This window comes from Rhinoderma darwinii, unplaced genomic scaffold (genome assembly GCF_050947455.1).
Source record: "Rhinoderma darwinii isolate aRhiDar2 unplaced genomic scaffold, aRhiDar2.hap1 Scaffold_579, whole genome shotgun sequence".
NCBI classification, from domain to species: Eukaryota; Metazoa; Chordata; class Amphibia; order Anura; family Rhinodermatidae; genus Rhinoderma; species Rhinoderma darwinii.
In genome coordinates, this window is record NW_027464132.1 from 24852 (window position 1) to 47954 (window position 23103).

At 47.9% G+C, this 23103-nt stretch overlaps 16 non-coding genes across 16 annotated transcripts; all 16 read left to right on the forward strand.

Annotated features, from left to right (window-relative positions):
• Positions 1-618: 618 nt before the first annotated feature.
• On the forward strand, positions 619-809 carry LOC142724367 (U2 spliceosomal RNA). The gene has a single exon (XR_012876166.1). It is a non-coding gene; the product is annotated as a U2 spliceosomal RNA (small nuclear RNA).
• A 1312-nt stretch (positions 810-2121) lies between these two features.
• Positions 2122-2312, forward strand: LOC142724369 (U2 spliceosomal RNA). The gene has a single exon (XR_012876167.1). It is a non-coding gene; the product is annotated as a U2 spliceosomal RNA (small nuclear RNA).
• Positions 2313-3604: 1292 nt separating this feature from the next.
• On the forward strand, positions 3605-3795 carry LOC142724353 (U2 spliceosomal RNA). Its single transcript, XR_012876153.1, has one exon. It is a non-coding gene; the product is annotated as a U2 spliceosomal RNA (small nuclear RNA).
• A 1288-nt stretch (positions 3796-5083) lies between these two features.
• Positions 5084-5274, forward strand: LOC142724370 (U2 spliceosomal RNA). Its single transcript, XR_012876168.1, has one exon. It is a non-coding gene; the product is annotated as a U2 spliceosomal RNA (small nuclear RNA).
• Positions 5275-6558: 1284 nt separating this feature from the next.
• LOC142724371 (U2 spliceosomal RNA) lies at positions 6559-6749 on the forward strand. The gene has a single exon (XR_012876169.1). It is a non-coding gene; the product is annotated as a U2 spliceosomal RNA (small nuclear RNA).
• A 1284-nt stretch (positions 6750-8033) lies between these two features.
• LOC142724372 (U2 spliceosomal RNA) lies at positions 8034-8224 on the forward strand. Its single transcript, XR_012876170.1, has one exon. It is a non-coding gene; the product is annotated as a U2 spliceosomal RNA (small nuclear RNA).
• A 1284-nt stretch (positions 8225-9508) lies between these two features.
• LOC142724373 (U2 spliceosomal RNA) lies at positions 9509-9699 on the forward strand. Its single transcript, XR_012876171.1, has one exon. It is a non-coding gene; the product is annotated as a U2 spliceosomal RNA (small nuclear RNA).
• Positions 9700-10983: 1284 nt separating this feature from the next.
• LOC142724374 (U2 spliceosomal RNA) lies at positions 10984-11174 on the forward strand. The gene has a single exon (XR_012876172.1). It is a non-coding gene; the product is annotated as a U2 spliceosomal RNA (small nuclear RNA).
• A 1288-nt stretch (positions 11175-12462) lies between these two features.
• Positions 12463-12653, forward strand: LOC142724376 (U2 spliceosomal RNA). Its single transcript, XR_012876174.1, has one exon. It is a non-coding gene; the product is annotated as a U2 spliceosomal RNA (small nuclear RNA).
• Positions 12654-13957: 1304 nt separating this feature from the next.
• Positions 13958-14148, forward strand: LOC142724377 (U2 spliceosomal RNA). The gene has a single exon (XR_012876175.1). It is a non-coding gene; the product is annotated as a U2 spliceosomal RNA (small nuclear RNA).
• A 1276-nt stretch (positions 14149-15424) lies between these two features.
• LOC142724378 (U2 spliceosomal RNA) lies at positions 15425-15615 on the forward strand. The gene has a single exon (XR_012876176.1). It is a non-coding gene; the product is annotated as a U2 spliceosomal RNA (small nuclear RNA).
• Positions 15616-16888: 1273 nt separating this feature from the next.
• On the forward strand, positions 16889-17079 carry LOC142724380 (U2 spliceosomal RNA). Its single transcript, XR_012876177.1, has one exon. It is a non-coding gene; the product is annotated as a U2 spliceosomal RNA (small nuclear RNA).
• A 1284-nt stretch (positions 17080-18363) lies between these two features.
• Positions 18364-18554, forward strand: LOC142724381 (U2 spliceosomal RNA). The gene has a single exon (XR_012876178.1). It is a non-coding gene; the product is annotated as a U2 spliceosomal RNA (small nuclear RNA).
• Positions 18555-19834: 1280 nt separating this feature from the next.
• Positions 19835-20025, forward strand: LOC142724382 (U2 spliceosomal RNA). Its single transcript, XR_012876179.1, has one exon. It is a non-coding gene; the product is annotated as a U2 spliceosomal RNA (small nuclear RNA).
• Positions 20026-21301: 1276 nt separating this feature from the next.
• Positions 21302-21492, forward strand: LOC142724383 (U2 spliceosomal RNA). The gene has a single exon (XR_012876180.1). It is a non-coding gene; the product is annotated as a U2 spliceosomal RNA (small nuclear RNA).
• A 1292-nt stretch (positions 21493-22784) lies between these two features.
• Positions 22785-22975, forward strand: LOC142724384 (U2 spliceosomal RNA). The gene has a single exon (XR_012876181.1). It is a non-coding gene; the product is annotated as a U2 spliceosomal RNA (small nuclear RNA).
• The last annotated feature ends 128 nt before the right edge of the window (positions 22976-23103 follow it).

Sequence of the window (23103 nt, forward strand, 5' to 3'; positions counted from 1 at the left end):
TCCCTTGTCTCCCTCTTGTGGCCTCCTGGAGGCAACTAGCTGTGCAAAAAAAAGACAGCCTGGCGGCCGGCTGTTGCAGTGTTGCCCTCTCAGGCAACACTGAGTGACTGACTGAGCCTCACCGTCTTATATAAAGTTCAGACGGAACTTTGCACGTGTCATAGTGGAGCCCTCAGGATTCCAGAGCCAGCTTTCTGACATCATAATGGGGCCTCAGAGATAAAAGCCTGGGCCCAGGCAGTGTTGGTCAGTGCTGCTCAGCAGGCAGCACTGGACTGGACTGGATTACAGCTGATACAAGGTGTGAAGGAACAAGGGGTGGCTGTGGGCATGCACTTGCTGCCGCTGCCAGTGTTTATCTGCATGGCAGCAGGGCATTTGGGCGTTGCCAGGAAGGCGTTTTTATGTAGATTCCTCCTCTTTCAGCACTGCATTGTGGTGCAAGCAAAAGAAGCAAATCCTGTCTGGCTTCCTCTCCGGCCTTTATTCACCTCCCGTGTAGCTGTGAGTGTGTGAGCCTGCAGGGCCCCATGGAATTGCCTAGAAGTAGGCTGAATCGCTGCAAGGGCTGAACAGCAGTATCGGGCAGGCTCGGGCAACGCGCGGCCCGTTCGGGTTATCGCTTCTCGGCCTTTTGGCTAAGATCAAGTGTAGTATCTGTTCTTATCAGTTTAATATCTGATACGTCCCCTATCTGGGGACCATATATTAAATGGATTTTTAGAACAGGGAGATGGAAATAGAGCTTGCTCTGTCCACTCCACGCATTGACCTGGTATTGCAGTATTTCCAGGACCGGTGCACCCTTTCCTTATGTGTTGACTAAAAGCAGATTCCAAAAGTGTTTTTTGTCTTTGCTATTGTTTCTGTCTTTCTGAAGGGATCTCCCCTTTTAATCCCATTATTTCAACACCTGTTGGACAATGCATGAGTGATAATGAGCTCATTGATTAAATGCAATTAATGAATAGATTGCCACCTCTTGTTGTGTGTCGTCTGTGTTTCTGTGTTTCCGGCATTTCACATTGGAACACCTCATTCACCTTCCTTGTCTTCTCTCCGCCCTCCCTTTTAGGTAAGTTAAAGAGCTGCACCTGAGCCAGCCACTGATTGATTGATTGATTGATTGATTGATTGATTGATTGATTGATTGATTGATTGATTGATTGATTGATTGATTGATGCAGCACAACAGTCAAATAGTGGAGTGGAGTAGGGGAACAGCAAACAGCCAATAAAGCAGCCCGCCCGCTCGCCTGCCCGCCACAATGGACCTACCTGTGTACACTAGATGGATGTGATGGAATGTACTGTCGTCCCTACATTTCAAGAAGAAGTAAGAATTGCAGTTGCAACAAAGCCTTGCTTGCCTACAAAGAGAGCAGCAATTTGGATTTGTTACTATGTTACCTAGAAGAATAACAAACTGTGCAAGGATGGAGGTTGTAGGAGCAAGGAGAAGTTGTCTGTAAAGTTGGTGGATGCCTATTTTCCATTTTGCAGTCCCTTGTCTCCCTCTTGTGGCCTCCTGGAGGCAACTAGCTGTGCAAAAAAAAGACAGCCTGGCGGCCGGCTGTTGCAGTGTTGCCCTCTCAGGCAACACTGAGTGACTGACTGAGCCTCACCGTCTTATATAAAGTTCAGACGGAACTTTGCACGTGTCATAGTGGAGCCCTCAGGATTCCAGAGCCAGCTTTCTGACATCATAATGGGGCCTCGGAGATAAAAGCCTGGGCCCAGGCAGTGTTGGTCAGTGCTGCTCAGCAGGCAGCACTGGACTGGACTGGATTACAGCTGATACAAGGTGTGAAGGAACAAGGGGTGGCTGTGGGCATGCACTTGCTGCCGCTGCCAGTGTTTATCTGCATGGCAGCAGGGCATTTGGGCGTTGCCAGGAAGGCGTTTTTATGTAGATTCCTCCTCTTTCAGCACTGCATTGTGGTGCAAGCAAAAGAAGCAAATCCTGTCTGGCTTCCTCTCCGGCCTTTATTCACCTCCCGTGTAGCTGTGAGTGTGTGAGCCTGCAGGGCCCCATGGAATTGCCTAGAAGTAGGCTGAATCGCTGCAAGGGCTGAACAGCAGTATCGGGCAGGCTCGGGCAACGCGCGGCCCGTTCGGGTTATCGCTTCTCGGCCTTTTGGCTAAGATCAAGTGTAGTATCTGTTCTTATCAGTTTAATATCTGATACGTCCCCTATCTGGGGACCATATATTAAATGGATTTTTAGAACAGGGAGATGGAAATAGAGCTTGCTCTGTCCACTCCACGCATTGACCTGGTATTGCAGTATTTCCAGGACCGGTGCACCCTTTCCTTATGTGTTGACTAAAAGCAGATTCCAAAAGTGTTTTTTGTCTTTGCTATTGTTTCTGTCTTTCTGAAGGGATCTCCCCTTTTAATCCCATTATTTCAACACCTGTTGGACAATGCATGAGTGATAATGAGCTCATTGATTAAATGCAATTAATGAATAGATTGCCACCTCTTGTTGTGTGTCGTCTGTGTTTCTGTGTTTCCGGCATTTCACATTGGAACACCTCATTCACCTTCCTTGTCTTCTCTCCGCCCTCCCTTTTAGGTAAGTTAAAGAGCTGCACCAGAGCCAGCCACTGATTGATTGATTGATTGATTGATTGATTGATTGATTGATTGATTGATTGATTGATGCAGCACAACAGTCAAATAGTGGAGTGGAGTAGGGGAACAGCAAACAGCCAATAAAGCAGCCCGCCCGCTCGCCTGCCCGCCACAATGGACCTACCTGTGTACACTAGATGGATGTGATGGAATGTACTGTCGTCCCTACATTTCAAGAAGAAGTAAGAATTGCAGTTGCAACAAAGCCTTGCTTGCCTACAAAGAGAGCAGCAATTTGGATTTGTTACTATGTTACCTAGAAGAATAACAAACTGTGCAAGGATGGAGGTTGTAGGAGCAAGGAGAAGTTGTCTGTAAAGTTGGTGGATGCCTATTTTCCATTTTGCAGTCCCTTGTCTCCCTCTTGTGGCCTCCTGGAGGCAACTAGCTGTGCAAAAAAAAGACAGCCTGGCGGCCGGCTGTTGCAGTGTTGCCCTCTCAGGCAACACTGAGTGACTGACTGAGCCTCACCGTCTTATATAAAGTTCAGACGGAACTTTGCACGTGTCATAGTGGAGCCCTCAGGATTCCAGAGCCAGCTTTCTGACATCATAATGGGGCCTCAGAGATAAAAGCCTGGGCCCAGGCAGTGTTGGTCAGTGCTGCTCAGCAGGCAGCACTGGACTGGACTGGATTACAGCTGATACAAGGTGTGAAGGAACAAGGGGTGGCTGTGGGCATGCACTTGCTGCCGCTGCCAGTGTTTATCTGCATGGCAGCAGGGCATTTGGGCGTTGCCAGGAAGGCGTTTTTATGTAGATTCCTCCTCTTTCAGCACTGCATTGTGGTGCAAGCAAAAGAAGCAAATCCTGTCTGGCTTCCTCTCCGGCCTTTATTCACCTCCCGTGTAGCTGTGAGTGTGTGAGCCTGCAGGGCCCCATGGAATTGCCTAGAAGTAGGCTGAATCGCTGCAAGGGCTGAACAGCAGTATCGGGCAGGCTCGGGCAACGCGCGGCCCGTTCGGGTTATCGCTTCTCGGCCTTTTGGCTAAGATCAAGTGTAGTATCTGTTCTTATCAGTTTAATATCTGATACGTCCCCTATCTGGGGACCATATATTAAATGGATATTTAGAACAGGGAGATGGAAATAGAGCTTGCTCTGTCCACTCCACGCATTGACCTGGTATTGCAGTATTTCCAGGACCGGTGCACCCTTTCCTTATGTGTTGACTAAAAGCAGATTCCAAAAGTGTTTTTTGTCTTTGCTATTGTTTCTGTCTTTCTGAAGGGATCTCCCCTTTTAATCCCATTATTTCAACACCTGTTGGACAATGCATGAGTGATAATGAGCTCATTGATTAAATGCAATTAATGAATAGATTGCCACCTCTTGTTGTGTGTCGTCTGTGTTTCTGTGTTTCCGGCATTTCACATTGGAACACCTCATTCACCTTCCTTGTCTTCTCTCCGCCCTCCCTTTTAGGTAAGTTAAAGAGCTGCACCTGAGCCAGCCACTGATTGATTGATTGATTGATTGATTGATTGATTGATTGATTGATTGATTGATGCAGCACAACAGTCAAATAGTGGAGTGGAGTAGGGGAACAGCAAACAGCCAATAAAGCAGCCCGCCCGCTCGCCTGCCCGCCACAATGGACCTACCTGTGTACACTAGATGGATGTGATGGAATGTACTGTCGTCCCTACATTTCAAGAAGAAGTAAGAATTGCAGTTGCAACAAAGCCTTGCTTGCCTACAAAGAGAGCAGCAATTTGGATTTGTTACTATGTTACCTAGAAGAATAACAAACTGTGCAAGGATGGAGGTTGTAGGAGCAAGGAGAAGTTGTCTGTAAAGTTGGTGGATGCCTATTTTCCATTTTGCAGTCCCTTGTCTCCCTCTTGTGGCCTCCTGGAGGCAACTAGCTGTGCAAAAAAAAGACAGCCTGGCGGCCGGCTGTTGCAGTGTTGCCCTCTCAGGCAACACTGAGTGACTGACTGAGCCTCACCGTCTTATATAAAGTTCAGACGGAACTTTGCACGTGTCATAGTGGAGCCCTCAGGATTCCAGAGCCAGCTTTCTGACATCATAATGGGGCCTCAGAGATAAAAGCCTGGGCCCAGGCAGTGTTGGTCAGTGCTGCTCAGCAGGCAGCACTGGACTGGACTGGATTACAGCTGATACAAGGTGTGAAGGAACAAGGGGTGGCTGTGGGCATGCACTTGCTGCCGCTGCCAGTGTTTATCTGCATGGCAGCAGGGCATTTGGGCGTTGCCAGGAAGGCGTTTTTATGTAGATTCCTCCTCTTTCAGCACTGCATTGTGGTGCAAGCAAAAGAAGCAAATCCTGTCTGGCTTCCTCTCCGGCCTTTATTCACCTCCCGTGTAGCTGTGAGTGTGTGAGCCTGCAGGGCCCCATGGAATTGCCTAGAAGTAGGCTGAATCGCTGCAAGGGCTGAACAGCAGTATCGGGCAGGCTCGGGCAACGCGCGGCCCGTTCGGGTTATCGCTTCTCGGCCTTTTGGCTAAGATCAAGTGTAGTATCTGTTCTTATCAGTTTAATATCTGATACGTCCCCTATCTGGGGACCATATATTAAATGGATTTTTAGAACAGGGAGATGGAAATAGAGCTTGCTCTGTCCACTCCACGCATTGACCTGGTATTGCAGTATTTCCAGGACCGGTGCACCCTTTCCTTATGTGTTGACTAAAAGCAGATTCCAAAAGTGTTTTTTGTCTTTGCTATTGTTTCTGTCTTTCTGAAGGGATCTCCCCTTTTAATCCCATTATTTCAACACCTGTTGGACAATGCATGAGTGATAATGAGCTCATTGATTAAATGCAATTAATGAATAGATTGCCACCTCTTGTTGTGTGTCGTCTGTGTTTCTGTGTTTCCGGCATTTCACATTGGAACACCTCATTCACCTTCCTTGTCTTCTCTCCGCCCTCCCTTTTAGGTAAGTTAAAGAGCTGCACCTGAGCCAGCCACTGATTGATTGATTGATTGATTGATTGATTGATTGATTGATTGATTGATGCAGCACAACAGTCAAATAGTGGAGTGGCGTAGGGGAACAGCAAACAGCCAATAAAGCAGCCCGCCCGCTCGCCTGCCCGCCACAATGGACCTACCTGTGTACACTAGATGGATGTGATGGAATGTACTGTCGTCCCTACATTTCAAGAAGAAGTAAGAATTGCAGTTGCAACAAAGCCTTGCTTGCCTACAAAGAGAGCAGCAATTTGGATTTGTTACTATGTTACCTAGAAGAATAACAAACTGTGCAAGGATGGAGGTTGTAGGAGCAAGGAGAAGTTGTCTGTAAAGTTGGTGGATGCCTATTTTCCATTTTGCAGTCCCTTGTCTCCCTCTTGTGGCCTCCTGGAGGCAACTAGCTGTGCAAAAAAAAGACAGCCTGGCGGCCGGCTGTTGCAGTGTTGCCCTCTCAGGCAACACTGAGTGACTGACTGAGCCTCACCGTCTTATATAAAGTTCAGACGGAACTTTGCACGTGTCATAGTGGAGCCCTCAGGATTCCAGAGCCAGCTTTCTGACATCATAATGGGGCCTCAGAGATAAAAGCCTGGGCCCAGGCAGTGTTGGTCAGTGCTGCTCAGCAGGCAGCACTGGACTGGACTGGATTACAGCTGATACAAGGTGTGAAGGAACAAGGGGTGGCTGTGGGCATGCACTTGCTGCCGCTGCCAGTGTTTATCTGCATGGCAGCAGGGCATTTGGGCGTTGCCAGGAAGGCGTTTTTATGTAGATTCCTCCTCTTTCAGCACTGCATTGTGGTGCAAGCAAAAGAAGCAAATCCTGTCTGGCTTCCTCTCCGGCCTTTATTCACCTCCCGTGTAGCTGTGAGTGTGTGAGCCTGCAGGGCCCCATGGAATTGCCTAGAAGTAGGCTGAATCGCTGCAAGGGCTGAACAGCAGTATCGGGCAGGCTCGGGCAACGCGCGGCCCGTTCGGGTTATCGCTTCTCGGCCTTTTGGCTAAGATCAAGTGTAGTATCTGTTCTTATCAGTTTAATATCTGATACGTCCCCTATCTGGGGACCATATATTAAATGGATTTTTAGAACAGGGAGATGGAAATAGAGCTTGCTCTGTCCACTCCACGCATTGACCTGGTATTGCAGTATTTCCAGGACCGGTGCACCCTTTCCTTATGTGTTGACTAAAAGCAGATTCCAAAAGTGTTTTTTGTCTTTGCTATTGTTTCTGTCTTTCTGAAGGGATCTCCCCTTTTAATCCCATTATTTCAACACCTGTTGGACAATGCATGAGTGATAATGAGCTCATTGATTAAATGCAATTAATGAATAGATTGCCACCTCTTGTTGTGTGTCGTCTGTGTTTCTGTGTTTCCGGCATTTCACATTGGAACACCTCATTCACCTTCCTTGTCTTCTCTCCGCCCTCCCTTTTAGGTAAGTTAAAGAGCTGCACCTGAGCCAGCCACTGATTGATTGATTGATTGATTGATTGATTGATTGATTGATTGATTGATGCAGCACAACAGTCAAATAGTGGAGTGGAGTAGGGGAACAGCAAACAGCCAATAAAGCAGCCCGCCCGCTCGCCTGCCCGCCACAATGGACCTACCTGTGTACACTAGATGGATGTGATGGAATGTACTGTCGTCCCTACATTTCAAGAAGAAGTAAGAATTGCAGTTGCAACAAAACCTTGCTTGCCTACAAAGAGAGCAGCAATTTGGATTTGTTACTATGTTACCTAGAAGAATAACAAACTGTGCAAGGATGGAGGTTGTAGGAGCAAGGAGAAGTTGTCTGTAAAGTTGGTGGATGCCTATTTTCCATTTTGCAGTCCCTTGTCTCCCTCTTGTGGCCTCCTGGAGGCAACTAGCTGTGCAAAAAAAAGACAGCCTGGCGGCCGGCTGTTGCAGTGTTGCCCTCTCAGGCAACACTGAGTGACTGACTGAGCCTCACCGTCTTATATAAAGTTCAGACGGAACTTTGCACGTGTCATAGTGGAGCCCTCAGGATTCCAGAGCCAGCTTTCTGACATCATAATGGGGCCTCAGAGATAAAAGCCTGGGCCCAGGCAGTGTTGGTCAGTGCTGCTCAGCAGGCAGCACTGGACTGGACTGGATTACAGCTGATACAAGGTGTGAAGGAACAAGGGGTGGCTGTGGGCATGCACTTGCTGCCGCTGCCAGTGTTTATCTGCATGGCAGCAGGGCATTTGGGCTTTGCCAGGAAGGCGTTTTTATGTAGATTCCTCCTCTTTCAGCACTGCATTGTGGTGCAAGCAAAAGAAGCAAATCCTGTCTGGCTTCCTCTCCGGCCTTTATTCACCTCCCGTGTAGCTGTGAGTGTGTGAGCCTGCAGGGCCCCATGGAATTGCCTAGAAGTAGGCTGAATCGCTGCAAGGGCTGAACAGCAGTATCGGGCAGGCTCGGGCAACGCGCGGCCCGTTCGGGTTATCGCTTCTCGGCCTTTTGGCTAAGATCAAGTGTAGTATCTGTTCTTATCAGTTTAATATCTGATACGTCCCCTATCTGGGGACCATATATTAAATGGATTTTTAGAACAGGGAGATGGAAATAGAGCTTGCTCTGTCCACTCCACGCATTGACCTGGTATTGCAGTATTTCCAGGACCGGTGCACCCTTTCCTTATGTGTTGACTAAAAGCAGATTCCAAAAGTGTTTTTTGTCTTTGCTATTGTTTCTGTCTTTCTGAAGGGATCTCCCCTTTTAATCCCATTATTTCAACACCTGTTGGACAATGCATGAGTGATAATGAGCTCATTGATTAAATGCAATTAATGAATAGATTGCCACCTCTTGTTGTGTGTCGTCTGTGTTTCTGTGTTTCCGGCATTTCACATTGGAACACCTCATTCACCTTCCTTGTCTTCTCTCCGCCCTCCCTTTTAGGTAAGTTAAAGAGCTGCACCTGAGCCAGCCACTGATTGATTGATTGATTGATTGATTGATTGATTGATTGATTGATTGATGCAGCACAACAGTCAAATAGTGGAGTGGAGTAGGGGAACAGCAAACAGCCAATAAAGCAGCCCGCCCGCTCGCCTGCCCGCCACAATGGACCTACCTGTGTACACTAGATGGATGTGATGGAATGTACTGTCGTCCCTACATTTCAAGAAGAAGTAAGAATTGCAGTTGCAACAAAGCCTTGCTTGCCTACAAAGAGAGCAGCAATTTGGATTTGTTACTATGTTACCTAGAAGAATAACAAACTGTGCAAGGATGGAGGTTGTAGGAGCAAGGAGAAGTTGTCTGTAAAGTTGGTGGATGCCTATTTTCCATTTTGCAGTCCCTTGTCTCCCTCTTGTGGCCTCCTGGAGGCAACTAGCTGTGCAAAAAAAAGACAGCCTGGCGGCCGGCTGTTGCAGTGTTGCCCTCTCAGGCAACACTGAGTGACTGACTGAGCCTCACCGTCTTATATAAAGTTCAGACGGAACTTTGCACGTGTCATAGTGGAGCCCTCAGGATTCCAGAGCCAGCTTTCTGACATCATAATGGGGCCTCAGAGATAAAAGCCTGGGCCCAGGCAGTGTTGGTCAGTGCTGCTCAGCAGGCAGCACTGGACTGGACTGGATTACAGCTGATACAAGGTGTGAAGGAACAAGGGGTGGCTGTGGGCATGCACTTGCTGCCGCTGCCAGTGTTTATCTGCATGGCAGCAGGGCATTTGGGCGTTGCCAGGAAGGCGTTTTTATGTAGATTCTTCCTCTTTCAGCACTGCATTGTGGTGCAAGCAAAAGAAGCAAATCCTGTCTGGCTTCCTCTCCGGCCTTTATTCACCTCCCGTGTAGCTGTGAGTGTGTGAGCCTGCAGGGCCCCATGGAATTGCCTAGAAGTAGGCTGAATCGCTGCAAGGGCTGAACAGCAGTATCGGGCAGGCTCGGGCAACGCGCGGCCCGTTCGGGTTATCGCTTCTCGGCCTTTTGGCTAAGATCAAGTGTAGTATCTGTTCTTATCAGTTTAATATCTGATACGTCCCCTATCTGGGGACCATATATTAAATGGATTTTTAGAACAGGGAGATGGAAATAGAGCTTGCTCTGTCCACTCCACGCATTGACCTGGTATTGCAGTATTTCCAGGACCGGTGCACCCTTTCCTTATGTGTTGACTAAAAGCAGATTCCAAAAGTGTTTTTTGTCTTTGCTATTGTTTCTGTCTTTCTGAAGGGATCTCCCCTTTTAATCCCATTATTTCAACACCTGTTGGACAATGCATGAGTGATAATGAGCTCATTGATTAAATGCAATTAATGAATAGATTGCCACCTCTTGTTGTGTGTCGTCTGTGTTTCTGTGTTTCCGGCATTTCACATTGGAACACCTCATTCACCTTCCTTGTCTTCTCTCCGCCCTCCCTTTTAGGTAAGTTAAAGAGCTGCACCTGAGCCAGCCACTGATTGATTGATTGATTGATTGATTGATTGATTGATTGATTGATTGATGCAGCACAACAGTCAAATAGTGGAGTGGAGTAGGGGAACAGCAAACAGCCAATAAAGCAGCCCGCCCGCTCGCCTGCCCGCCACAATGGACCTACCTGTGTACACTAGATGGATGTGATGGAATGTACTGTCGTCCCTACATTTCAAGAAGAAGTAAGAATTGCAGTTGCAACAAAGCCTTGCTTGCCTACAAAGAGAGCAGCAATTTGGATTTGTTACTATGTTACCTAGAAGAATAACAAACTGTGCAAGGATGGAGGTTGTAGGAGCAAGGAGAAGTTGTCTGTAAAGTTGGTGGATGCCTATTTTCCATTTTGCAGTCCCTTGTCTCCCTCTTGTGGCCTCCTGGAGGCAACTAGCTGTGCAAAAAAAAGACAGCCTGGCGGCCGGCTGTTGCAGTGTTGCCCTCTCAGGCAACACTGAGTGACTGACTGAGCCTCACCGTCTTATATAAAGTTCAGACGGAACTTTGCACGTGTCATAGTGGAGCCCTCAGGATTCCAGAGCCAGCTTTCTGACATCATAATGGGGCCTCAGAGATAAAAGCCTGGGCCCAGGCAGTGTTGGTCAGTGCTGCTCAGCAGGCAGCACTGGACTGGACTGGATTACAGCTGATACAAGGTGTGAAGGAACAAGGGGTGGTTGTGGGCATGCACTTGCTGCCGCTGCCAGTGTTTATCTGCATGGCAGCAGGGCATTTGGGCGTTGCCAGGAAGGCGTTTTTATGTAGATTCCTCCTCTTTCAGCACTGCATTGTGGTGCAAGCAAAAGAAGCAAATCCTGTCTGGCTTCCTCTCCGGCCTTTATTCACCTCCCGTGTAGCTGTGAGTGTGTGAGCCTGCAGGGCCCCATGGAATTGCCTAGAAGTAGGCTGAATCGCTGCAAGGGCTGAACAGCAGTATCGGGCAGGCTCGGGCAACGCGCGGCCCGTTCGGGTTATCGCTTCTCGGCCTTTTGGCTAAGATCAAGTGTAGTATCTGTTCTTATCAGTTTAATATCTGATACGTCCCCTATCTGGGGACCATATATTAAATGGATTTTTAGAACAGGGAGATGGAAATAGAGCTTGCTCTGTCCACTCCACGCATTGACCTGGTATTGCAGTATTTCCAGGACCGGTGCACCCTTTCCTTATGTGTTGACTAAAAGCAGATTCCAAAAGTGTTTTTTGTCTTTGCTATTGTTTCTGTCTTTCTGAAGGGATCTCCCCTTTTAATCCCATTATTTCAACACCTGTTGGACAATGCATGAGTGATAATGAGCTCATTGATTAAATGCAATTAATGAATAGATTGCCACCTCTTGTTGTGTGTCGTCTGTGTTTCTGTGTTTCCGGCATTTCACATTGGAACACCTCATTCACCTTCCTTGTCTTCTCTCCGCCCTCCCTTTTAGGTAAGTTAAAGAGCTGCACCTGAGCCAGCCACTGATTGATTGATTGATTGATTGATTGATTGATTGATTGATTGATTGATTGATGCAGCACAACAGTCAAATAGTGGAGTGGAGTAGGGGAACAGCAAACAGCCAATAAAGCAGCCCGCCCGCTCGCCTGCCCGCCACAATGGACCTACCTGTGTACACTAGATGGATGTGATGGAATGTACTGTCGTCCCTACATTTCAAGAAGAAGTAAGAATTGCAGTTGCAACAAAGCCTTGCTTGCCTACAAAGAGAGCAGCAATTTGGATTTGTTACTATGTTACCTAGAAGAATAACAAACTGTGCAAGGATGGAGGTTGTAGGAGCAAGGAGAAGTTGTCTGTAAAGTTGGTGGATGCCTATTTTCCATTTTGCAGTCCCTTGTCTCCCTCTTGTGGCCTCCTGGAGGCAACTAGCTGTGCAAAAAAAAGACAGCCTGGCGGCCGGCTGTTGCAGTGTTGCCCTCTCAGGCAACACTGAGTGACTGACTGAGCCTCACCGTCTTATATAAAGTTCAGACGGAACTTTGCACGTGTCATAGTGGAGCCCTCAGGATTCCAGAGCCAGCTTTCTGACATCATAATGGGGCCTCAGAGATAAAAGCCTGGGCCCAGGCAGTGTTGGTCAGTGCTGCTCAGCAGGCAGCACTGGACTGGACTGGATTACAGCTGATACAAGGTGTGAAGGAACAAGGGGTGGCTGTGGGCATGCACTTGCTGCCGCTGCCAGTGTTTATCTGCATGGCAGCAGGGCATTTGGGCGTTGCCAGGAAGGCGTTTTTATGTAGATTCCTCCTCTTTCAGCACTGCATTGTGGTGCAAGCAAAAGAAGCAAATCCTGTCTGGCTTCCTCTCCGGCCTTTATTCACCTCCCGTGTAGCTGTGAGTGTGTGAGCCTGCAGGGCCCCATGGAATTGCCTAGAAGTAGGCTGAATCGCTGCAAGGGCTGAACAGCAGTATCGGGCAGGCTCGGGCAACGCGCGGCCCGTTCGGGTTATCGCTTCTCGGCCTTTTGGCTAAGATCAAGTGTAGTATCTGTTCTTATCAGTTTAATATCTGATACGTCCCCTATCTGGGGACCATATATTAAATGGATTTTTAGAACAGGGAGATGGAAATAGAGCTTGCTCTGTCCACTCCACGCATTGACCTGGTATTGCAGTATTTCCAGGACCGGTGCACCCTTTCCTTATGTGTTGACTAAAAGCAGATTCCAAAAGTGTTTTTTGTCTTTGCTATTGTTTCTGTCTTTCTGAAGGGATCTCCCCTTTTAATCCCATTATTTCAACACCTGTTGGACAATGCATGAGTGATAATGAGCTCATTGATTAAATGCAATTAATGAATAGATTGCCACCTCTTGTTGTGTGTCGTCTGTGTTTCTGTGTTTCCGGCATTTCACATTGGAACACCTCATTCACCTTCCTTGTCTTCTCTCCGCCCTCCCTTTTAGGTAAGTTAAAGAGCTGCACCTGAGCCAGCCACTGATTGATTGTTTGATTGATTGATTGATTGATTGATTGATTGATTGATTGATTGATTGATTGATTGATGCAGCACAACAGTCAAATAGTGGAGTGGAGTAGGGGAACAGCAAACAGCCAATAAAGCAGCCCGCCCGCTCGCCTGCCCGCCACAATGGACCTACCTGTGTACACTAGATGGATATGATGGAATGTACTGTCGTCCCTACATTTCAAGAAGAAGTAAGAATTGCAGTTGCAACAAAGCCTTGCTTGCCTACAAAGAGAGCAGCAATTTGGATTTGTTACTATGTTACCTAGAAGAATAACAAACTGTGCAAGGATGGAGGTTGTAGGAGCAAGGAGAAGTTGTCTGTAAAGTTGGTGGATGCCTATTTTCCATTTTGCAGTCCCTTGTCTCCCTCTTGTGGCCTCCTGGAGGCAACTAGCTGTGCAAAAAAAAGACAGCCTGGCGGCCGGCTGTTGCAGTGTTGCCCTCTCAGGCAACACTGAGTGACTGACTGAGCCTCACCGTCTTATATAAAGTTCAGACGGAACTTTGCACGTGTCATAGTGGAGCCCTCAGGATTCCAGAGCCAGCTTTCTGACATCATAATGGGGCCTCAGAGATAAAAGCCTGGGCCCAGGCAGTGTTGGTCAGTGCTGCTCAGCAGGCAGCACTGGACTGGACTGGATTACAGCTGATACAAGGTGTGAAGGAACAAGGGGTGGCTGTGGGCATGCACTTGCTGCCGCTGCCAGTGTTTATCTGCATGGCAGCAGGGCATTTGGGCGTTGCCAGGAAGGCGTTTTTATGTAGATTCCTCCTCTTTCAGCACTGCATTGTGGTGCAAGCAAAAGAAGCAAATCCTGTCTGGCTTCCTCTCCGGCCTTTATTCACCTCCCGTGTAGCTGTGAGTGTGTGAGCCTGCAGGGCCCCATGGAATTGCCTAGAAGTAGGCTGAATCGCTGCAAGGGCTGAACAGCAGTATCGGGCAGGCTCGGGCAACGCGCGGCCCGTTCGGGTTATCGCTTCTCGGCCTTTTGGCTAAGATCAAGTGTAGTATCTGTTCTTATCAGTTTAATATCTGATACGTCCCCTATCTGGGGACCATATATTAAATGGATTTTTAGAACAGGGAGATGGAAATAGAGCTTGCTCTGTCCACTCCACGCATTGACCTGGTATTGCAGTATTTCCAGGACCGGTGCACCCTTTCCTTATGTGTTGACTAAAAGCAGATTCCAAAAGTGTTTTTTGTCTTTGCTATTGTTTCTGTCTTTCTGAAGGGATCTCCCCTTTTAATCCCATTATTTCAACACCTGTTGGACAATGCATGAGTGATAATGAGCTCATTGATTAAATGCAATTAATGAATAGATTGCCACCTCTTGTTGTGTGTCGTCTGTGTTTCTGTGTTTCCGGCATTTCACATTGGAACACCTCATTCACCTTCCTTGTCTTCTCTCCGCCCTCCCTTTTAGGTAAGTTAAAGAGCTGCACCTGAGCCAGCCACTGATTGATTGATTGATTGATTGATTGATTGATTGATTGATGCAGCACAACAGTCAAATAGTGGAGTGGAGTAGGGGAACAGCAAACAGCCAATAAAGCAGCCCGCCCGCTCGCCTGCCCGCCACAATGGACCTACCTGTGTACACTAGATGGATGTGATGGAATGTACTGTCGTCCCTACATTTCAAGAAGAAGTAAGAATTGCAGTTGCAACAAAGCCTTGCTTGCCTACAAAGAGAGCAGCAATTTGGATTTGTTACTATGTTACCTAGAAGAATAACAAACTGTGCAAGGATGGAGGTTGTAGGAGCAAGGAGAAGTTGTCTGTAAAGTTGGTGGATGCCTATTTTCCATTTTGCAGTCCCTTGTCTCCCTCTTGTGGCCTCCTGGAGGCAACTAGCTGTGCAAAAAAAAGACAGCCTGGCGGCCGGCTGTTGCAGTGTTGCCCTCTCAGGCAACACTGAGTGACTGACTGAGCCTCACCGTCTTATATAAAGTTCAGACGGAACTTTGCACGTGTCATAGTGGAGCCCTCAGGATTCCAGAGCCAGCTTTCTGACATCATAATGGGGCCTCAGAGATAAAAGCCTGGGCCCAGGCAGTGTTGGTCAGTGCTGCTCAGCAGGCAGCACTGGACTGGACTGGATTACAGCTGATACAAGGTGTGAAGGAACAAGGGGTGGCTGTGGGCATGCACTTGCTGCCGCTGCCAGTGTTTATCTGCATGGCAGCAGGGCATTTGGGCGTTGCCAGGAAGGCGTTTTTATGTAGATTCCTCCTCTTTCAGCACTGCATTGTGGTGCAAGCAAAAGAAGCAAATCCTGTCTGGCTTCCTCTCCGGCCTTTATTCACCTCCCGTGTAGCTGTGAGTGTGTGAGCCTGCAGGGCCCCATGGAATTGCCTAGAAGTAGGCTGAATCGCTGCAAGGGCTAAACAGCAGTATCGGGCAGGCTCGGGCAACGCGCGGCCCGTTCGGGTTATCGCTTCTCGGCCTTTTGGCTAAGATCAAGTGTAGTATCTGTTCTTATCAGTTTAATATCTGATACGTCCCCTATCTGGGGACCATATATTAAATGGATTTTTAGAACAGGGAGATGGAAATAGAGCTTGCTCTGTCCACTCCACGCATTGACCTGGTATTGCAGTATTTCCAGGACCGGTGCACCCTTTCCTTATGTGTTGACTAAAAGCAGATTCCAAAAGTGTTTTTTGTCTTTGCTATTGTTTCTGTCTTTCTGAAGGGATCTCCCCTTTTAATCCCATTATTTCAACACCTGTTGGACAATGCATGAGTGATAATGAGCTCATTGATTAAATGCAATTAATGAATAGATTGCCACCTCTTGTTGTGTGTCGTCTGTGTTTCTGTGTTTCCGGCATTTCACATTGGAACACCTCATTCACCTTCCTTGTCTTCTCTCCGCCCTCCCTTTTAGGTAAGTTAAAGAGCTGCACCTGAGCCAGCCACTGATTGATTGATTGATTGATTGATTGATTGATTGATTGATGCAGCACAACAGTCAAATAGTGGAGTGGAGTAGGGGAACAGCAAACAGCCAATAAAGCAGCCCGCCCGCTCGCCTGCCCGCCACAATGGACCTACCTGTGTACACTAGATGGATGTGATGGAATGTACTGTCGTCCCTACATTTCAAGAAGTAAGAATTGCAGTTGCAACAAAGCCTTGCTTGCCTACAAAGAGAGCAGCAATTTGGATTTGTTACTATGTTACCTAGAAGAATAACAAACTGTGCAAGGATGGAGGTTGTAGGAGCAAGGAGAAGTTGTCTGTAAAGTTGGTGGATGCCTATTTTCCATTTTGCAGTCCCTTGTCTCCCTCTTGTGGCCTCCTGGAGGCAACTAGCTGTGCAAAAAAAAGACAGCCTGGCGGCCGGCTGTTGCAGTGTTGCCCTCTCAGGCAACACTGAGTGACTGACTGAGCCTCACCGTCTTATATAAAGTTCAGACGGAACTTTGCACGTGTCATAGTGGAGCCCTCAGGATTCCAGAGCCAGCTTTCTGACATCATAATGGGGCCTCAGAGATAAAAGCCTGGGCCCAGGCAGTGTTGGTCAGTGCTGCTCAGCAGGCAGCACTGGACTGGACTGGATTACAGCTGATACAAGGTGTGAAGGAACAAGGGGTGGCTGTGGGCATGCACTTGCTGCCGCTGCCAGTGTTTATCTGCATGGCAGCAGGGCATTTGGGCGTTGCCAGGAAGGCGTTTTTATGTAGATTCCTCCTCTTTCAGCACTGCATTGTGGTGCAAGCAAAAGAAGCAAATCCTGTCTGGCTTCCTCTCCGGCCTTTATTCACCTCCCGTGTAGCTGTGAGTGTGTGAGCCTGCAGGGCCCCATGGAATTGCCTAGAAGTAGGCTGAATCGCTGCAAGGGCTGAACAGCAGTATCGGGCAGGCTCGGGCAACGCGCGGCCTGTTCGGGTTATCGCTTCTCGGCCTTTTGGCTAAGATCAAGTGTAGTATCTGTTCTTATCAGTTTAATATCTGATACGTCCCCTATCTGGGGACCATATATTAAATGGATTTTTAGAACAGGGAGATGGAAATAGAGCTTGCTCTGTCCACTCCACGCATTGACCTGGTATTGCAGTATTTCCAGGACCGGTGCACCCTTTCCTTATGTGTTGACTAAAAGCAGATTCCAAAAGTGTTTTTTGTCTTTGCTATTGTTTCTGTCTTTCTGAAGGGATCTCCCCTTTTAATCCCATTATTTCAACACCTGTTGACCAATGCATGAGTGATAATGAGCTCATTGATTAAATGCAATTAATGAATAGATTGCCACCTCTTGTTGTGTGTCGTCTGTGTTTCTGTGTTTCCGGCATTTCACATTGGAACACCTCATTCACCTTCCTTGTCTTCTCTCCGCCCTCCCTTTTAGGTAAGTTAAAGAGCTGCACCTGAGCCAGCCACTGATTGATTGATTGATTGATTGATTGATTGATTGATTGATTGATTGATGCAGCACAACAGTCAAATAGTGGAGTGGAGTAGGGGAACAGCAAACAGCCAATAAAGCAGCCCGCCCGCTCGCCTGCCCGCCACAATGGACCTACCTGTGTACACTAGATGGATGTGATGGAATGTACTGTCGTCCCTACATTTCAAGAAGAAGTAAGAATTGCAGTTGCAACAAAGCCTTGCTTGCCTACAAAGAGAGCAGCAATTTGGATTTGTTACTATGTTACCTAGAAGAATAACAAACTGTGCAAGGATGGAGGTTGTAGGAGCAAGGAGAAGTTGTCTGTAAAGTTGGTGGATGCCTATTTTCCATTTTGCAGTCCCTTGTCTCCCTCTTGTGGCCTCCTGGAGGCAACTAGCTGTGCAAAAAAAAGACAGCCTGGCGGCCGGCTGTTGCAGTGTTGCCCTCTCAGGCAACACTGAGTGACTGACTGAGCCTCACCGTCTTATATAAAGTTCAGACGGAACTTTGCACGTGTCATAGTGGAGCCCTCAGGATTCCAGAGCCAGCTTTCTGACATCATAATGGGGCCTCAGAGATAAAAGCCTGGGCCCAGGCAGTGTTGGTCAGTGCTGCTCAGCAGGCAGCACTGGACTGGACTGGATTACAGCTGATACAAGGTGTGAAGGAACAAGGGGTGGCTGTGGGCATGCACTTGCTGCCGCTGCCAGTGTTTATCTGCATGGCAGCAGGGCATTTGGGCGTTGCCAGGAAGGCGTTTTTATGTAGATTCCTCCTCTTTCAGCACTGCATTGTGGTGCAAGCAAAAGAAGCAAATCCTGTCTGGCTTCCTCTCCGGCCTTTATTCACCTCCCGTGTAGCTGTGAGTGTGTGAGCCTGCAGGGCCCCATGGAATTGCCTAGAAGTAGGCTGAATCGCTGCAAGGGCTAAACAGCAGTATCGGGCAGGCTCGGGCAACGCGCGGCCCGTTCGGGTTATCGCTTCTCGGCCTTTTGGCTAAGATCAAGTGTAGTATCTGTTCTTATCAGTTTAATATCTGATACGTCCCCTATCTGGGGACCATATATTAAATGGATTTTTAGAACAGGGAGATGGAAATAGAGCTTGCTCTGTCCACTCCACGCATTGACCTGGTATTGCAGTATTTCCAGGACCGGTGCACCCTTTCCTTATGTGTTGACTAAAAGCAGATTCCAAAAGTGTTTTTTGTCTTTGCTATTGTTTCTGTCTTTCTGAAGGGATCTCCCCTTTTAATCCCATTATTTCAACACCTGTTGGACAATGCATGAGTGATAATGAGCTCATTGATTAAATGCAATTAATGAATAGATTGCCACCTCTTGTTGTGTGTCGTCTGTGTTTCTGTGTTTCCGGCATTTCACATTGGAACACCTCATTCACCTTCCTTGTCTTCTCTCCGCCCTCCCTTTTAGGTAAGTTAAAGAGCTGCACCTGAGCCAGCCACTGATTGATTGATTGATTGATTGATTGATTGATTGATTGATTGATGCAGCACAACAGTCAAATAGTGGAGTGGAGTAGGGGAACAGCAAACAGCCAATAAAGCAGCCCGCCCGCTCGCCTGCCCGCCACAATGGACCTACCTGTGTACACTAGATGGATGTGATGGAATGTACTGTCGTCCCTACATTTCAAGAAGAAGTAAGAATTGCAGTTGCAACAAAGCCTTGCTTGCCTACAAAGAGAGCAGCAATTTGGATTTGTTACTATGTTACCTAGAAGAATAACAAACTGTGCAAGGATGGAGGTTGTAGGAGCAAGGAGAAGTTGTCTGTAAAGTTGGTGGATGCCTATTTTCCATTTTGCAGTCCCTTGTCTCCCTCTTGTGGCCTCCTGGAGGCAACTAGCTGTGCAAAAAAAAGACAGCCTGGCGGCCGGCTGTTGCAGTGTTGCCCTCTCAGGCAACACTGAGTGACTGACTGAGCCTCACCGTCTTATATAAAGTTCAGACGGAACTTTGCACGTGTCATAGTGGAGCCCTCAGGATTCCAGAGCCAGCTTTCTGACATCATAATGGGGCCTCAGAGATAAAAGCCTGGGCCCAGGCAGTGTTGGTCAGTGCTGCTCAGCAGGCAGCACTGGACTGGACTGGATTACAGCTGATACAAGGTGTGAAGGAACAAGGGGTGGCTGTGGGCATGCACTTGCTGCCGCTGCCAGTGTTTATCTGCATGGCAGCAGGGCATTTGGGCGTTGCCAGGAAGGCGTTTTTATGTAGATTCCTCCTCTTTCAGCACTGCATTGTGGTGCAAGCAAAAGAAGCAAATCCTGTCTGGCTTCCTCTCCGGCCTTTATTCACCTCCCGTGTAGCTGTGAGTGTGTGAGCCTGCAGGGCCCCATGGAATTGCCTAGAAGTAGGCTGAATCGCTGCAAGGGCTGAACAGCAGTATCGGGCAGGCTCGGGCAACGCGCGGCCCGTTCGGGTTATCGCTTCTCGGCCTTTTGGCTAAGATCAAGTGTAGTATCTGTTCTTATCAGTTTAATATCTGATACGTCCCCTATCTGGGGACCATATATTAAATGGATTTTTAGAACAGGGAGATGGAAATAGAGCTTGCTCTGTCCACTCCACGCATTGACCTGGTATTGCAGTATTTCCAGGACCGGTGCACCCTTTCCTTATGTGTTGACTAAAAGCAGATTCCAAAAGTGTTTTTTGTCTTTGCTATTGTTTCTGTCTTTCTGAAGGGATCTCCCCTTTTAATCCCATTATTTCAACACCTGTTGGACAATGCATGAGTGATAATGAGCTCATTGATTAAATGCAATTAATGAATAGATTGCCACCTCTTGTTGTGTGTCGTCTGTGTTTCTGTGTTTCCGGCATTTCACATTGGAACACCTCATTCACCTTCCTTGTCTTCTCTCCGCCCTCCCTTTTAGGTAAGTTAAAGAGCTGCACCTGAGCCAGCCACTGATTGATTGATTGATTGATTGATTGATTGATTGATTGATGCAGCACAACAGTCAAATAGTGGAGTGGAGTAGGGGAACAGCAAACAGCCAATAAAGCAGCCCGCCCGCTCGCCTGCCCGCCACAATGGACCTACCTGTGTACACTAGATGGATGTGATGGAATGTACTGTCGTCCCTACATTTCAAGAAGAAGTAAGAATTGCAGTTGCAACAAAGCCTTGCTTGCCTACAAAGAGAGCAGCAATTTGGATTTGTTACTATGTTACCTAGAAGAATAACAAACTGTGCAAGGATGGAGGTTGTAGGAGCAAGGAGAAGTTGTCTGTAAAGTTGGTGGATGCCTATTTTCCATTTTGCAGTCCCTTGTCTCCCTCTTGTGGCCTCCTGGAGGCAACTAGCTGTGCAAAAAAAAGACAGCCTGGCGGCCGGCTGTTGCAGTGTTGCCCTCTCAGGCAACACTGAGTGACTGACTGAGCCTCACCGTCTTATATAAAGTTCAGACGGAACTTTGCACGTGTCATAGTGGAGCCCTCAGGATTCCAGAGCCAGCTTTCTGACATCATAATGGGGCCTCAGAGATAAAAGCCTGGGCCCAGGCAGTGTTGGTCAGTGCTGCTCAGCAGGCAGCACTGGACTGGACTGGATTACAGCTGATACAAGGTGTGAAGGAACAAGGGGTGGCTGTGGGCATGCACTTGCTGCCGCTGCCAGTGTTTATCTGCATGGCAGCAGGGCATTTGGGCGTTGCCAGGAAGGCGTTTTTATGTAGATTCCTCCTCTTTCAGCACTGCATTGTGGTGCAAGCAAAAGAAGCAAATCCTGTCTGGCTTCCTCTCCGGCCTTTATTCACCTCCCGTGTAGCTGTGAGTGTGTGAGCCTGCAGGGCCCCATGGAATTGCCTAGAAGTAGGCTGAATCGCTGCAAGGGCTGAACAGCAGTATCGGGCAGGCTCGGGCAACGCGCGGCCCGTTCGGGTTATCGCTTCTCGGCCTTTTGGCTAAGATCAAGTGTAGTATCTGTTCTTATCAGTTTAATATCTGATACGTCCCCTATCTGGGGACCATATATTAAATGGATTTTTAGAACAGGGAGATGGAAATAGAGCTTGCTCTGTCCACTCCACGCATTGACCTGGTATTGCAGTATTTCCAGGACCGGTGCACCCTTTCCTTATGTGTTGACTAAAAGCAGATTCCAAAAGTGTTTTTTGTCTTTGCTATTGTTTCTGTCTTTCTGAAGGGATCTCCCCTTTTAATCCCATTATTTCAACACCTGTTGGACAATGCATGAGTGATAATGAGCTCATTGATTAAATGCAATTAATGAATAGATTGCCACCTCTTGTTGTGTGTCGTCTGTGTTTCTGTGTTTCCGGCATTTCACATTGGAACACCTCATTCACCTTCCTTGTCTTCTCTCCGCCCTCCCTTTTAGGTAAGTTAAAGAGCTGCACCTGAGCCAGCCACTGATTGATTGATTGATTGATTGATTGATTGATTGATTGATTGATTGATTGATTGATGCAGCACAACAGTCAAATAGTGGAGTGGAGTAGGGGAACAGCAAACAGCCAATAAAGCAGCCCACCCGCTCGCCTGCCCGCCACAATGGACCTACCTGTGTACACTAGATGGATGTGATGGAATGTACTGTCGTCCCTACATTTCAAGAAGAAGTAAGAATTGCAGTTGCAACAAAGCCTTGCTTGCCTACAAAGAGAGCAGCAATTTGGATTTGTTACTATGTTACCTAGAAGAATAACAAACTGTGCAAGGATGGAGGTTGTAGGAGCAAGGAGAAGTTGTCTGTAAAGTTGGTGGATGCCTATTTTCCATTTTGCAGTCCCTTGTCTCCCTCTTGTGGCCTCCTGGAGGCAACTAGCTGTGCAAAAAAAAGACAGCCTGGCGGCCGGCTGTTGCAGTGTTGCCCTCTCAGGCAACACTGAGTGACTGACTGAGCCTCACCGTCTTATATAAAGTTCAGACGGAACTTTGCACGTGTCATAGTGGAGCCCTCAGGATTCCAGAGCCAGCTTTCTGACATCATAATGGGGCCTCAGAGATAAAAGCCTGGGCCCAGGCAGTGTTGGTCAGTGCTGCTCAGCAGGCAGCACTGGACTGGACTGGATTACAGCTGATACAAGGTGTGAAGGAACAAGGGGTGGCTGTGGGCATGCACTTGCTGCCGCTGCCAGTGTTTATCTGCATGGCAGCAGGGCATTTGGGCGTTGCCAGGAAGGCGTTTTTATGTAGATTCCTCCTCTTTCAGCACTGCATTGTGGTGCAAGCAAAAGAAGCAAATCCTGTCTGGCTTCCTCTCCGGCCTTTATTCACCTCCCGTGTAGCTGTGAGTGTGTGAGCCTGCAGGGCCCCATGGAATTGCCTAGAAGTAGGCTGAATCGCTGCAAGGGCTGAACAGCAGTATCGGGCAGGCTCGGGCAACGCGCGGCCCGTTCGGGTTATCGCTTCTCGGCCTTTTGGCTAAGATCAAGTGTAGTATCTGTTCTTATCAGTTTAATATCTGATACGTCCCCTATCTGGGGACCATATATTAAATGGATTTTTAGAACAGGGAGATGGAAATAGAGCTTGCTCTGTCCACTCCACGCATTGACCTGGTATTGCAGTATTTCCAGGACCGGTGCACCCTTTCCTTATGTGTTGACTAAAAGCAGATTCCAAAAGTGTTTTTTGTCTTTGCTATTGTTTCTGTCTTTCTGAAGGGATCTCCCCTTTTAATCCCATTATTTCAACACCTGTTGGACAATGCATGAGTGATA